This window comes from Euprymna scolopes, chromosome 15, assembly GCF_053919585.1.
Source record: "Euprymna scolopes isolate OS-2025 chromosome 15, ASM5391958v1, whole genome shotgun sequence".
NCBI classification, from domain to species: domain Eukaryota; kingdom Metazoa; phylum Mollusca; class Cephalopoda; order Sepiida; family Sepiolidae; genus Euprymna; species Euprymna scolopes.
Window position 1 is genome coordinate 398,283 of NC_136496.1, and position 13,420 is coordinate 411,702.

General features: G+C 39.3%; 1 protein-coding gene across 1 annotated transcript in view; it reads left to right on the forward strand.

Moving 5' to 3' along the window:
* The first annotated feature begins 2,191 nt into the window (after nucleotides 1-2,191).
* LOC145293676 (CD9 antigen-like) overlaps nucleotides 2,192-13,420 on the forward strand; it is an 89,243-nt gene continuing 78,014 nt past the window's right edge. The window contains exon 1 of the mRNA XM_080140055.1: nucleotides 2,192-2,313. The gene's annotated coding sequence lies outside the window, so the exon portion shown is untranslated. The remainder of the gene's footprint in view (nucleotides 2,314-13,420) is intronic.

Here is a 13,420-nt window from a genome sequence, read left to right on the forward strand (position 1 = left end):
CCGGCTGTTTACGTATTTCTGTGTCGACAAAAGTTGGTATTGTCTGGTTCAAAAGATGTATCAGTAACAAGAAAATTATTCTGTATTGAAGTGATTACGTGATGTAACATAGCTGTTACGCTCGAATTGTGTTTGTTACAGTTCAAAGCTCTCTCGGACCCCCACGCCATCCGGCACAATCGGAAACGAACAAACAAACAAAAATAAATAAATCCGACTCTGTTTTTCTTTCTTTTTTAACACGTCGTTTATTACAGTTCTTTCTCCCCGTCTCGACACCAGCGTCCATTTTGCCTGAGTACACTTGTAGCAGCCGACACTCGCTACATCATGGACATAAGCTAATTCTCACGATTCGAGATTTGAAATCTGTTTCCTCCTGGCTTGTCTAATCACAAGCCAGCTCTCAATAAAGTGATCGAGTACATAAAAGGCGAAATCACAAACTTTTCTTTCTCTTTGATCCCGACTCCTCCTGGGAGCAGATTTCGCCTGGGGTGTCGGCCCCGGGCAGATCGTGAGTATTACAAGCTAACAATGGCTCTTTTTAAACTTCCATTTGTTTCCACGTTCGGTACCTACACAAACTTTATTTATCATGCTAAAGAACTGCTCTCGTTAATACAACTCAAACTCTCCCTCGACAACACGCAAACACACTGAAGACTTTGCACTTTCTTTCTCCTTTAACCGGCTTCCTTCATCCTGGCGACTACTGGCTATAAACACGCGTGGACTGAGCTGTTCTCTCCTCAACAAGCCGGCAATATATTAATTTTATCTTCAACCAAGAACGCTTCAACCTATTAAGTCGTTTCTCTCATCTACCAACGCCAGTAACGAAAATGACAAATGAAGTTGTTTATTGAATGAAACTCCATTTCGTTGTCTCATTTCTATACACTTTTCTTCTTCGACTATACACCGGCTGTAGCCAACTATTTCTCGTCTTTAACATTGCACATCCATTTTCTCCGACTTTGCTTATCCCCGACCACGTAATGTCTTTTTTTTTTCTTCTTCAGACACAAGCTCGAGCACACTTGCCAATTTGTATACGCGTTCAAACACTGTTCCTGCTGCTAATACAATCGCTTGCCTTTCACCCTTCGACTGTTGTTGATATTTTCATAGGCACCCTGTTACAGTGGCAAAGTAGACATCGCGAAATGATTCATCTGAACGCTAAAATGTAAACGGTTTTAGCTACTTACACCCTTTCCTTCTCCGCTGAATTCGCTTTCCTCCTCAATCTTAAGGATAACAAGTTTTAACGCGAACGTGTTAAATCAAATAATTTTAAACCAATTGAAATTGTTCCAAACCAAAAAATGAAACACCTATTCGTGAAAGTAATAAGTCAGTGCGAAGTTGAAAACATCGTTTAAATGAGATTCAGATTTGAACAATCGGCCAAAAGAAAGGAACTCAACACCCCATTCTGGCGTTTGCGCGGAGATGACAAGACGAAAGGACTCCGTTACTCACATACCAGCTTCATCGCTTGTACACACATATATACAGACTACAAGAACAAAAATAACGCGCTCACATACACAACACTACGCTGACAAATACTCAAATACGCACACATTCACACAATAAACATTTTGAACTATAACATTTTTATTACTGAAAAATAAATTTAATATTCTTTTACTTGTAATAAATGTTTTGCTATAAAATTTCGTTTTTCTCAATTTCTTCTTCATAAAACTGTTTACGTGGCTACCTGGTGATTTTATTTTTATAAAACTCTGTTTACGTTTTAGGTAGCATTCGCTACCTAGTGATTCCCTCCATTATTTTACTGTTTCATTTTATTTCTATCTTATTATGATTTATTTTCTTCTTTCGCTAAAACAATAACTTTTTACCCCAATTCATATTACATATCGGTGTGGTTCTTGGCTCTATTCAAAGATGCTCCAAATGGCCTCTACCAAAGTTGGGGACCACGTCACAATTCTAACTTCCTCTCACTTTTTTCTTTATTATGCATTTCTCATTATTGTCAATTTATTATTACATCAAGTCATTCCATGTCTTGTCTGGAGCGTAAAATCATGTGACCATGTAAAATGAACGTTGTGTGATTTCGAGCATTATTACGTGTTATTCATTACGTCACAATTACGAAAGAAACGCAGTTAAGCAAAAAGTATTGCATTGCAAATTTGCAGTTTCAAAATCGAAATTCCTAAGTGAGTTTTGCTTTTACGGCCAACCTTTATTTGTTGGAAATGCTTTAGATTAGAGGTCGATGAATTACGAGCCGGAAAAAAGGAATACAAATATAAAAGGAATCTAAAGGTATAGTTTATTTTTTTTTTTTATGTAAGAATGTCGATGAGCATCCAAATGAAAAAGTAAAATAATAATTATTATTCATTTGTTTTATTTGTATTATTTAGATTAGGGTTTCCCTAAACTTTAGGACATCATGGAGCCCCTGCGAAGGGCAAAGGTTTTTCACGGAGCACTAACAAGATTATTTCTAAAATAAATATGAAATAACTAATTCGGAATTTAAAAAAATCTAATTATTAAAGTGCAACTGTTGTTTAACATTTAGTTTTTTCACATTAAGTATTTGGTCCTCTTTAATAAATGGCTTCCGGAGCCCCTCGGCCTCACTTACGGAGCCCTGGGGCTCCGTGGATCCCACTTTGGGAAATCCTGATTTAGACTACTCTTGCATGTTATTTTCACAACGTTTCGGTCGATGTAACCGTTGACTGACTTCAGGTGTATCTTATTGAAGCCTGGAATCTGCATGGAATTTCGGACGGATCTCTTTACTTAATCTACAGGGATAACATGTTCTCATTTGGTCAGTCATGATTTGATAGAAGTCCTAAGTAATTAGCACATACATTTTTTACCCATACTGAGAATTGAACCTTTAACCTTCCGGAATGTATATTTTACAACTGAATTTCACCAAGAGCTCTATCCACTACGCCAAGGACTCTGGAAATTTAGGTAGAATACTTGATGAAACTTGGCTGGCAGAATGAGAGCATGCTACTCCCCCCACACACGCACACACCATGGATTAAATAAAGGGTTCCGTTTGAAATTCCGTGCAGATTCACGAGTTCGACAAAAAGATTCCGAGTTCGACGGAAAGATTCTCGAGTTCGACGGAAAGATTCTCGAGTTCGACGGAAAGATTTTCGAGTTCGACGGAAAGATTCTCGAGTTTGACGGAAAGATTCTCGAGTTCGACAGAAAGATTTTCGAGTTCGACAAGATACACCTGAAGAAAAGAAGGCTGAAGTTTACATCGACTAAGATGTTGTGTAAATAACGCTCAAAATGAGAACAGTAGTTCGAAGATTCCAAATAATACGAATAATTAATCCTCATCTAAAAAATTCAGAAATGTAATTTTTTTATTAGTTTAATTTATATTCCGATTTTTTACTATGACTTTTGGATGCTTCTACACTTTATTGCCGAAATTGGAGACGCCATTTTATTTCACGTACCTGCTGTCCAAATTTAGGGGAGAAATCATTATATTAAACTATGGTTGAAGCATGAAATAAATAACAAAAAAATTAAACTTCCGGAAAGATATCCGTAATTGTTTAATTGGAAATGTTTCGATTTAATTAATGAGAACGGGAAAGTTTTTCATGGAACATTTTTTTTTATTATTAAAAACAGAAAATGAAATGACATATTCATAATGGTTTAAACTGGGCGAGCGCCATTTGAAAACCAAAACAAAACCAAAACATTTATTGTATAAAAATTTATCAAAAATTGGAAAAACATTTATTGAAAATAAATTTATTCTTTCTCTTTCCGGAACAATCGTTCTCCAGTTTATTTATTTATTTATTTATTTATTTATTTGTTATTTATTTCATGCTTCGGCCATAGTTTATAATGTAATGATTTCTCCCCTGGATTTGGACACAGGTGCGTGAAATAAAATGGCGTCTCCAATTTCGGCAATAAAGTGTAGAAGCACCGACTTTTGTTTAATAGAGAAAATATTATCGAAACAATACTTTAATGTCATTAAAGAATTTATCTCTTTTGATAATCTTTTCTCTCTTAAATGGCAAACGATAAATCCAGCTTTTTTTTTATTAAAAAAATATAATTTTGAATTCAAAAATATATTTTGAATTCTATTTTGAAAATTAATAAAACAAACAACAAAAAAAGCAGAAGTTTTAAATAAGAGAAACTTTAGTTCTCCTTTTAAAAGTAAAAGAACAGACATAAAAAAAAAACGGAATCAAATGTTTTTTTTAATTAGTAGTGTGTTTCACATCGTAGGAAACATTTCGTAATGTTAAAACTGAAAATCTTTGAAAACCAAGAAATGTTAGAAAAATATTTATTAAATGATAAAATCATTTTTTCTTTTTCTTGGAAATGTATTTTTTATTTATTTATTTTTTTCTGACAAAAAATAAAATGAAATTTGTTTATTTGTTTTTACAAATATTATTAAAAGACTTTTTAGTAGTAAAATGCACTCAGTTTGATGACTGATTTTATGTATCTTGAAAAAAAGAATAGATGAGTTGGGCCATCTATATTAAAAATTAGCGAAGGTGGGGGAGGGTGGATTTGCCCGATAATAAAATACGCTTAAATATGGTATTTGAATTTGTCCAAATTTCGTAAATATTATTATAGAGTCGTGATTTCAAAAGTAAAAAAAAAGTTTTGGGGTGCGATGAGCTAGAATCGAAACCGAAACTTTAGCACACAAAGCTGGTGATGTTACCCGTTGTACCAACGTGCACGCATATGAACAGATTAAAAATTTAAAAAAATATAAACTAAGATGAATGTACAAAATGTTTAGCATTTTTTTTTCAAGTTTGACCCATTTTTGATCCCTTAAAAACTATTTAACTAACGACCCATAAAAGAACGGTCCGTAAAAAATCCAATCATTTGAGGCCCTTAGCGCCGCTCTGCAACTTTTAGTTTCGAGGGAGATAGAGTTTGAAAATATGGAGACAGACACAGACAACCAGAAATATAGCCTTTTATATATTAGATTTCAAAAGTTAAAAAATATATATGACTTGAGGGTCATAAGCTAAAATTGAAACCAAAATATTTAGCGCCCTCCTTCAGTTTTTACCGTTTGATCTATCAGCAAATGGATAAGAAAGGTTGTCAATTAAGCGACTTCAAACTATGAATGTATACTTTCGCATGCGCAAAAGTAACAGGTTTAGTCGACTTACTGCTGCCATGGTCAACTTTTTTTTTTAATTTTTGACTCTTTAGCAGCTATTTTTACTGGTGTAATGTGGCAGTTACATTTTAACCGTGTTGCCACAAATCAAACCTTTCGGACCCACACATTGGCAGGTACAATCGCAGGAACAAACAAACAAGAAAAGACATAAAATACGACTCAGCATTTTTTCTTTTTTTAGGTGAATACAAAAAGCATTGATTCCAGTCATTTCCGACAACACATTTCACTGACCTCGCAGCGCATTTTTTTATCTCCGCACACGAGTCAAACATCTCCAGCCATTTTCTTTGCTCAACCATGTGCTGTATTTTTATTTCCTTTTCCTCTCTTCTTTTCGTGACATCAGCGCATGCACACATGCTTAATTTGCATATGTGCTAAGACAGTTGATGCTGCTTATAATTTTGCTCGTCAGCTATTCTACGACTGCTGCTGATTTTCTCAGACGTATGCCATACGCGCTAGGTTACACCAGCTAAAAAAAATCGAAATTGTTCCACATGTCCAAATTCCGTTTATATCAAGTTTCAAGTCAGTAGACCAAAAAATCAGAGAGGAATCTAATAGAGACCGTTCCACCCACATACAGACAAGATTATATATATATATATATATATATATATATATATATATATATATATATATATATATATAACGATTTTTGGGACTAACCCAGGGGTTTAATGTATATTGGGATTCCAGATGGAAATCCCACGTGGCGGTAGACCGAGGTTAGGAATTTCAAGGGGAAATTCTCCTCCCAAACGCACGTTGTAAGATAAAAGAAGACATGCAGTGTGCCGGTTGTAATGATATCACAACCAAATGGCACTTGCCAAAGTTCGAACTAGCATTATCGTCACAAAACACCTTAATGACATTCAGGGTTAATAATTAGAATAAGACAATAAGAATGACAATGACACAATCAGATATGAATGTACTAGAAATACATTGATTTATTTACATGAGTGTAATACAGGTGAATGCAAAAAAAGATAAAACAACAATAATGCAAATAGGGGTGCAGACAACATTACGTATTGAGATAAGGAGGGGGACGAGCAATAAGAAGGTTTATTCATGGAAATGTATTGTCTCTTCCCCCCCCCTTTTTTTGAACGAAAATCGAGTCACAGTTATTACTCAGAATCAGACAGTAATGTTTTTTTTTTTTTTTTTTTTTTTACAAAGGCATCACCACATTATCAAGGCCCAGAGGCCACTCAAGGATAAGGGTTAAAGAGTGTACAGTAGAAATTGGTCAATATAGTAATCATTAGTAATGAAAATTTGGTAAATTTAATAACTTATATGGAACGGCTCATCAAGAACTTATTTACTTTAGACTTGAACACAACCATATTGTAGTCAGCCGGAAAGCAGGAAAACGGAAGACAATTCCACAGGCGTGCAGTTCTAAGAAAGAAGCTTTGTTCATGGAATCTACGTTTAGGTTTAGGCACAGATAAAGAGTGGGGGAAATTATTGATAGTGTTTACAGCTAGACGAGTGTTTCTTTCTTTACGCATGGCAAAGAGTCAATTTATGTATAGCAAGAATAACATTTGAGCATAACGACATTGGGTTAAAATGATTGGGGAGAATGAAAATTGGAGGATACTTAGCTCTGTTAGTGATTATCCATTCCTGTTGAGCATGCGTTGTTAACGTGAATGTCCTTTCTTTCCTTCATCACCATTTTTTTTTCAGCATTATTCCCGACGCATGGTTTATATAGTCTTCCATTGGAGAGATATTCATCTCCAAGAATAATATTCAGCCATAGTAAATCCAAACTTTGAGTTGATTTCCCTTTTCGGTCCGTTGGCGATCCGGTTTGAGTGGGCTGTATTTTATTCACCTCTGCGATTTTCTATGTCGGGGTTCAACTCGCTGCTTGGAGCAGCCCAACTAAATTTCCCGCTCAAGTCTTTTGTCCACGTGTTTCCTTCTGAGATAGGTGTGGGTTGGGGTTTCTGTCTGGCTTATATCTGTTCACATTCGCCATCTCCTCGCAAGGTGATGGGATGGGGCGGGGATCTTGTCTCGGTGACTTCCTTTGCGTGGGTGGAATGAAAAGAGGTTGGGGTGGGTTGTCTATTTCGACTTGGTTTTCAATCGTCGCTGCTCGACGGGTGTGGATTGGGGAATGGGGATCTCTGCTTGACTAATACATACATTTATTATGACATAAAGAGAAGGGAGTATATAGTCTTTTCTTATAACAATATACACGCATGTGCTAAAGCTTTTTCGTCATAAATGCTACACAATTATCCAGAATGTAGAAAATATGCGTAAATAGAAGTGATCATAACAGTTAAATGAAACCGATAACTAATAAGATACCATAAAAATGAATAATTAATGTTCGTGTTTTCAAAGGAATATGCAAATTAGTTAATCTTCATTAAGTGTCTCGCATATATATGACTGAGTATATTAAGAAGTTCGTTTTAATAATTTTAAATAGATAAAGTAGACTTATATGTCACTGTGACAAAAAAAAACTCAGTTTTATAAGTGTATAGATTTAATTTACTCTTGCATATTTTAGTTTTTATTTTTATTTTATTTATTTTGTACAACGAGGTCATAATAAATATCAGTATCATTTCCAAATTGGAAGTAGTTCTCTCAGAAAAAAAATGCGCCTGAAGAAAATAGGGATATTCATTCATGGCCTATTTAACTACTTCGGCCCACTTCACCTCGATTTACAGTATTCGATTACAATTTCCTTGTAACAGCTGCATTTATTTTTTTTTTTCTGGTATAAATATTTTTATTATTTTAACAAAACCAGTAGAAAATAACAATGTTTTGTTTCAAATAAAATATTTTAAATCGCTCGAATGAATACAGTTTAAGTTTGTAGATAAACGTCAACAGAAATGTTGTTCAATTTTCGTAGTGATTACCTAGTTTTGACCGAAAACGTATGTCTGATACTGTTTCTTTAATTTATGAAAACGAAACCGATATTCACTCAATAAATATATAAGTAATTAAAGTAAAATTTATTTACGATGAGTGTAGAAACCAGTGTTCGGTAATGTATTCAAGCATTCTGAAAAATGGTTAAAATTATCATTAATAGTCAGATGTAAATCCTGAAATTCAACCATTCCAATATTCCCTTATGCTTAGACTACATTCAAGACGCAAATTAAGAAATAAGTGAATGCGGGAAATTTAGTATAGTATGTTGGAATTAGTATTTAAAAAAATGAAATAATAAATGGTATTTTAAAAATAATTACCTATTAATAAAGTAACCCGGTCATGTGAATGTGAAATGAGCAAATAGTAATAAAAGTCGTCTTAAAAATAATTATACGTGCAAATTAAAGACACCTAGTAATGTGAATGGAGTGAAATGAGTAAATAGAGAGAGTGAAACTGTTTGATACCCACTGTGTGGGATTATGTATTTGGGAAAAGCAATTTGTTTGGAATAAATGTAATAATTTTAACGGTGGTTGTAGTACTTACCAACACAACAAACGCCCTCGTGTTTGTGCCTTGTATAGGCATGCGCGACAACAAAACTTGGGTTTTTATAAGCGGAAGTCTCGAGGTTGTCAGGAATCTACAGGCGCATGTGCAAGAGAAGGGATTGAGATAGTGGTATAAAGGCAGGTCGAGTGAGAAGGTTGGGGTTGTTGTTGTCATTTGACGTTACAGTGACGCATGCATTAGCAGGTGATTAAGAGGCGGTTTATTTTTGTGTGTCAAGTCGCGCACCTCGGTGAAGGTCATATAAATCGTTCACCTCGGTGAAGGTGAAGGTCATAAGCTATTTCGGCTATTTCATTTTGTCTCTTTTCCTGGACAACTATGGCTGGGGCAAAGTTTGATTTAAAACTGATACCCGAATTCGACGGATCCACTTCTGTTGTCGACTGGGTCGAAAGAGTTGAGCTGACCTGCAACCTCTGTGAAGTAAAGGGGGTGCATACCGTGATTCCCCTAAGATTGGCTGGAGGCGTCCTAAGTGTATATCAGCAACTGAGTGCTGTGGAGAAGGCTGATATTACCTGTATAAAAAATGCTTTATACAAGGCATTTGCCATGGATCCCTGTATGGCCTACAAAACATTTGCCACTAGGAAGCTCATGCCAGGAGAAACCGTGGACGTCTTCTTCGCGGAGCTGAAGAAACTTGCAGTTCTATTTGGCAATGGAGTGTCAGAGCAAACACTAGCGTATGCGTTTGTGGCCGGCCTTCCCACCCATGTTAAGCAACTGTTGAGGGCTTCCACCAGCATATCTGTAACGCCCATGGAACATTTGTTAGAACGCGCTCAAGCCATTATCAGAGATGAGGAGGACCTGAGGGAACCGGTTGTAATGATGGCAGAGGCAGCCAAGACTAATGCTGAAAAGTGTCCCAGTTTGAGACCCACGATCAATGGGAGATGTTTCTGCTGTGGCCAGCGAGGCCATATCGCAAGAAATTGTACTAACACGCGCTGTTTCCAATGTGGTAGCTATGGACATTTATCCCAAAATTGTGCGAGAAATGCATCAGGGGGCAGGACGTCAGCGCCGCCCTGTTCCCCGGACAAGATTTAATTGAGGCGCAACCGACAATAAATGTGTACGTGGACCAAGTGCTTTGTTCAGCTCTTCTCGACTCCGGGTGCTCACACACCATCATGAGTGCCAAGTTGTGTCGAAACTGGACAAAGCAGAACATCAAAGTAACCACAATAGGTGGAAATACGCAAGTGGAGCCGGAACTGTCAAAGTCCACACAGACTCTGGTGTGGCCGCAAACATTAATGTGCTGGTGATGCGAGGGGATTTGCTGAGATTCGATGTACTATTGGGATATGATGCTATTAAGGCACTGGGGGGAGTGGTTATTGGAAGAGATGGGACTGTGCGATTTTTGGAAACCCCAGTGTGTGCTGCAGTTCACATTGATCGGCCTGATTTTAAGGTGGACTACAACCCTCACCAAAAAGCATGGACTGCATCGTGGAAGTGGACAGAAGGAAGGGCGCCAACCGAACTCAAGAATAGCATTGCAGAGTACTCGATACCCGACGAGGCCCGTAATGATTACGAGAAGGAACTTGAGGCATGGATCCAGGATGGATGGCTGATCCCCTACCCCAACAAGCTGGGACCACCCAAGGGTCTGATTCCCTTAATTCCTGTAGTCCAGCATAACAAATCAAAAGTTCGTCCGGTGCTGGACTATCGTGAACTCAATAGATACATTGAGACGTACACTGCCGATGCTGACGTGTGCGCCAGCAAGCTGAGAGAATGGTGCCAGAAGGGCTCCAATGTGTCTATAGTAGACTTGCGGAAGGCTTATTTGCAGGTGCGAGTGGATGAGACATTGTGGCCGTTCCAGACAGTGTGGTTCCGGGGTCAGAGATACTGCCTTACTCGGCTTGGCTTTGGGCTGAATGTGGCACCGCAAATCATGAAGACCATCGTAAATGCAGTGTTGTCCCAGGAAAAGACTACTGAGGACGCAACATCGGCCTATATTGATGATGTGTATGTCAATGAAGACGTACAATCTGCGTCGCACGTCAGAGAAAAGTTAGCTCAATTCGGGTTGGAGTGCAAGGATCCTGAACGTCTGAGGGATGGAGCACGGGTATTAGGATTGGACGTCTGCGGGAAAGACGGTACCTTACGATGGAGACGTGGCAGTGAGATTCCAACGGTCCCTGATGTTATTACGCGGTGGACTATTTTTTCCTTGTATGGGAAACTTATTGGTCACTTACCAGCGTGTGGCTGGCTCCAAGCAGCTGTGGGCGTCATCAAACGCAGGGCAAGTTTAGTAACTACAGGCTGGGATGATGTATCTGATGATGCTCTTCTAACTCTGATGACGACAGAAACCCTAGAGAGAGTTAACAAGGAGGATCCTGCCCGTGGAGAATGGTGTGTCGATGGGGACACTGTGAATGTGTCGGTTGACGCTAGTTCTTTGGCATTGGGAGTGTTATTGGAGCAACGTTGAAATGTAATTGAAGACGCATGCTGGCTGCGACCCGTGAATGATGCTCAACACATCAACCTGGCGAAACTGGATGCTGTTGCGAAGGGTTTAAATCTGGCACTGCAATGGCAGTCGAAGAAGTTACACTTGTACACGGATTCTCTCTGCGTCTACCACTGGGTGTCCGACACTCTCTCAGGACGAACAAGAGTCCGTACTAAGGCAGCCAGTGAGATGTTAATCCGACGGAGGCTAAACACCCTGAAGAGTCTGGTATCAGAATATGACCTGTCGGTGAGTGTAACGCTCGTGGCATCACACTGTAATCGTGCAGACCAACTAACCCGTGTGCCTCACAAATGGTATGAAGCTGTGAAGACAGGCTTGGAGTTCACTGCTCGATCTTGCGCAGTTGGCGCGATTAGGTCATGCCAAATACAAAGAATTCATGTGCAGAGTGGACATCCAGGTATCAAAAGAACTTTGTATTTTGCGAGGCGTGTAGACCCGGCAGTGACAAGGGCGGATGTCAGGCAGATCATCAGGCACTGTGAGGCCTGCCAGTCTATCGATCCTGCACCTGAGCAATGGCAGAAGGGGCGATTGGAAGTTGAGCATGTGTGGCAACGATTAGCGATGGATATTATCCATTACAGTGGTAAGCCCTTTCTAACCCTTATCGACTGTGGACCCACTCGTTTTGCGGTGTGGCGGCAAATGACCAGGCAGGACTCAGTGAATGTTGTCCGCCAACTGTCATCTATCTTTTCTGAGCGAGGTGCGCCGGAAGAGATATTGACGGACAACGATGCTGCTTTTTGTAGCCACTAAGTTCGGCAGTTGAATGAGTGGGGTGTCCGACTACGACTGCGATGTGCCCATGTGCCATCAGGGAATGGCATTGCTGAGAGGAACCATCGCAGCATCAAGAGAATTGCTGCCAGAAAACAATGCACCATTACAGAGACTACGTATTGGTATAACGTCACACCAAAGGATGGGAAGACACTAACAACAGCACCGGCCAATGCCATACACAAATACCGTGTTAGGATAAAGGGCATTGACACTGTCCAACCAATCGACGAGGAGAGTCATAACAAATACAAGGTAGGGGATCCAGTTTGGGTTAGACCCCCTAGAAACCGGTGCACCACCAAGTTCAAGCGAGGACGAATATCTGGAGTGGTCAGCCAGCAGTCGGTCCTTCTTGATGGAACCCCACGCCATGTGCGCGATCTTCGCCCGGCTAGTGAAGTACATCCCACAACTACAGAGAGCGATGAATCATCAGATGATGAGCTACTGATGAGTGAGGGCACCGAGTAAGAGAGTGGTAGTTTTAGTTCGTCTGATCAGGCAGGATCAGAACCAGAACCAGAACCTCACACAGAACCAGAACCAGAAACAGAACCTGAACCCGAGAGTGTAAATACCACCCTTCGCAGAAGCCAACGAACTAAGAGGCTGTAATGTCTTTACCAAATAAAGGGAGACCACCGCGGGTGTCACAGGAGTTACGGCCCCTGGCGACATCCGGGGTGGTGGTCAGTCTGATATCCACCGAGCACGATCTTCCTCGTTCGTTTTCTCTCTCTCGTCAATCTCCGTCCATCCTACAACCTCACTATGGTAATAACCGATATCTAGCAAGTATCGGTTACTTACCATAAGGATTATCACATTGGCGACGAGGATAGAGTAATTTACAAAAATAGACATAAGAAAACACGAAAAAAAAAAAACAACAACAAACAGTCACACGTGTTGCAAAACAAACATGGCTGCCCTACCTCACTACTCGGAATTCGACTGCGAGTCAGAAGCCAAAGCAGCAAGATGGACGAAATACATTAGCAGATTGAGGAACTATTTTATCGCCCACGACATAGAGAGCGATAAAAGACAAAAAGCAATTTTGCTAACGCTTGTTGGTGAGGCGATGAACGACCTCATTGACGAATTACCAGCCGAACAGACCACACCAGGAGAAAACGAAACCCACTTCGACAAACTCGTCTCGGCTGTACAGGCTCATTTCAACCCCCAAAATAACGATTTGTATTCCGTAACATCAAACAAACCACGCCGAATGTAGAGGACTTCTACCGGAAATTGAAAGAAGCAGCAGCTACATGTCACTTTGCAGACGCAAACGCCGAGATAAAGTCTTAACTGATAACAGGCTGTTCATCAGA